Genomic DNA, 3091 nt, shown 5'->3' with positions numbered 1-3091 from the left:
ATAAATTAACTGTCCCTATAGGTGTGGGCTTATTTCTGGGCTCTTTGATTCTACTCCATTGATTTGCAAGTCTTCTTTTTTTTTTTTTAAATGCAGGCTGGTAAATGTCCTTTCAGGTTTTATTTTGTGAATATTTTCATTTTACATAGTGAGAATCACATACACATATATTTCTGTATCTTCCTTCCTTCATTTAGTACCACATAGCATAAACATCCTCAGATAATACTAAGAATTCTGCACAATTATTATCCTTAACACCTTCAGAGTATCCTTGCCTCAAACCAGCCTACTGTTTAACCAATCCATTGTTTCTAGACACCTTCAGTGTTTCCACTATCGTGTTATAAAAAACAATATTGTGACAAATTCAAACTCTGCTCCACATTTTGGATTTTTTTTTTTTTAGTAGACAACTAGAATTACTAGGTCAAAGGTAGAGAACAAATGTCCCACTCAAACTGCCAAATCCCCTTCCATAAAAACTGTATGAAATTACAGTTTCAGTGGCAGAGAGGGCTGGTCTCATTACATCCTTACCAGCACCAAGGTTTCTGTATTTGTTTTGGTTTTTAGGTCCTTACTGATTTGACTGGCTTACACACGTATTGTTGGCTTACACACATACTGCTGAGGCTCTGACATGTCTCTGAGGAAAGATAAGGTCGTGTAGAACTGTAAGTCACTGATGTCCTTATTTCTGTGAATTTCCTGTTCCAAGGCGTAGGGATGGAGAGATGGGAGTAGGGAGAGATTGTCGGTATCTTCTCATGATCTCTTATCCGATCGACGTACTTGCAGACTTGGGTATAGACACCTGGATCATTGGGTTGGCCGCAAAGGAAACTTCCCCAGGACACCAGGCCTTGCAAGATATCTTTGCACATCAGTGGTCTCCCTGAGTCACTATTGCAGGCACACCATTCCACAGGTGCTGGAGTTGAGGATGCCAGCACAGAGCATGGAGTCTCCCAGCAAGTCCTTACAAACCTTCCTGAAGTCTTGAGGGGAGAGGAGCTTGACACCTGTGCACATGAGCTGCGCTGGAAAGGTCACATCAGGGCTAGTGGTGGTGCCCCAGCCATAAACAGTGCACGTGGTCCGGGGCGGGTGGGGGGTCACAGTGGGAAGGCAGGTTGACGTTCTTGACAGTAGATGACAGCTTGGCCCAGTCATTTAGCTTCACCAGCACGAGGTTGTTAGCGCGGGTCTGTATGGACTAACCCAGATGGTGGACAGGCCCGCGTGGCCTTGATCTTCTGGCCTCCTACCAGCCCATCACTGTGCATGTGCACATTGTACTCATTCATCATGCAGTGGGCAGTGATGGGCACCCACTGCTCGCTGAGCAGCACGCCTCCACAATGGGGCTGACTGCCCTTGCACAGGGCCACCTTCCAGGGCTGGGAGCCTCTTGGACATGGGACTCCGTCAATAATCTTCTCCAAACTCTAGTCACCCTGGGCATCCTGTGCAGCAGATCCCAGGACAAAGGACAGCAATAAGATCAGTAAGGGTGCCGCCATGGTGACCTCTGAGTCTCTCAGGGGCTGCCAGCAAGGGAGGGCTCTCTTCTGCTGGGGCATAAATAAAGCCCCTTCTCAGCTCCAGAAGGTCAGATCTGACCCGGGCACCAGACTCAGTTGGGAGCCAGGCATTAATGTCTGCTTTTTCTAACAATTTTGTTCAGTCGTTCAGTTGTGTTCAACTCTTTGTGACCCCATGGACTGGAGCACACAAGGCTTCCCTGTCCTTCACCATCTCCCAGAGCTTGCTCAAACTCATGTCCATTGAGTTGGTGATGCCATTCAACCATCTCATCCTCTGTCATTCACTTCTCCTCCTGCCTTAAATCTTTCCCACCATCAGGGTCTTTTCCAATGATTCAGCTCTTTGCATCACGTGGCCAAAGTATTGGAGCTTCAGCTTCAGCATCAGTCCTTCCAATGAAAACTGAGGATTGACTTCTTTTAGGATTGACTGGTTTGATCTCCTTGCTGTCCAAGAGATGCTCAAGAGTCTTCTCCAACACCACAGTTTGAAGGCATCAATGCTTTGGCGCTCAGCCTTTTTTACTGTTCAGCTCTCATATCCATACATGACTACTGGAAAAACCATAGCTGACTATATGGACCTTTGTAGGAAAATAATGTGTCTGCTTTTAAATACACTGTCTAGGTTTGTCATTGCTTTTCTTCCAATACCATGCTGTTTTGATTGCTACACTTCATACTTTAACTTGAAATTAGAGAGTGTGATGCCTCCAGATCTATTCCTTTCTCTCAGGATTGCTTTGGCTATTCACAGTCATTGTGGTTTCATACAGGTATTAGGATTTTCTGTTCTATTCCTGTGAAAAAATGTCAATGGGATTTTGATAGGGATTTCCTTAAATATGCATATTATGTTAAGTAATATGGAAATTTTTGCAAAGTTAATTCTTCCAATCCATGAACACAGAAAATATTTCTATTTTGGGGTAGTCTTTAATTTCTTTCAAGAATATCTTAATAGTTTTGAGTGTACAATCTCTCACATCCTTAGTTAAATTTACTCCTAGGTACTTTATTCTTTTTGTTGCAACAATAAATGGGATAATTTTCTAAATTTCTGACAGTTCAAAGAAATGAAACGACTTTTCTATATTGATTTTTTTTACCCTGCAACTCTGCTAAATTAATTTATCACTTCTATTATGTTGGTAGTGATTAGGGTTTTCTGTTTACAAAATTACATCCTCTGCAAATAGTGAATTTTACTTCTTCCTTTCCAACTTGGATGCTTTTATTTCTTATTCTTATCTAATGCTCTAACTAGAACCTTCAATACCACGCTGAATAAAAGTGGCAAGAATGGGCATCCTCATCTAATTCCTGATCTTTATTAAAGGAAAAGTTTTCAGTTTCTCTCATTGACTAAAAGGTTAGCAATGGGTTTCTCACATATTACTTTTATTGTATTAAGGTACATTTTTATTGAGTTTTTACCATAAATATGTGTGAATCATGTTAAATGCTTTTTCTGCATCTATTGAGTTAGTTATATAATTTTTATTCTTCAGTTTGCTAATATGGTGTATCACACTGGTTGA

The 3091-nt window shown here is 41.7% G+C and overlaps 1 pseudogene; it reads right to left on the bottom strand.

The window, feature by feature from the left end:
• Window positions 1-694: 694 nt before the first annotated feature.
• On the bottom strand, window positions 695-1654 carry LOC122431425 (annotated as a pseudogene).
• Window positions 1655-3091: the final 1437 nt, after the last annotated feature.

The sequence above is a fragment of the Cervus canadensis genome, chromosome 29 (genome assembly GCF_019320065.1).
Source record: "Cervus canadensis isolate Bull #8, Minnesota chromosome 29, ASM1932006v1, whole genome shotgun sequence".
Taxonomy (NCBI): Eukaryota; Metazoa; Chordata; class Mammalia; order Artiodactyla; family Cervidae; genus Cervus; species Cervus canadensis.
This window is presented reverse-complemented; position numbering and strand designations above follow the sequence as displayed.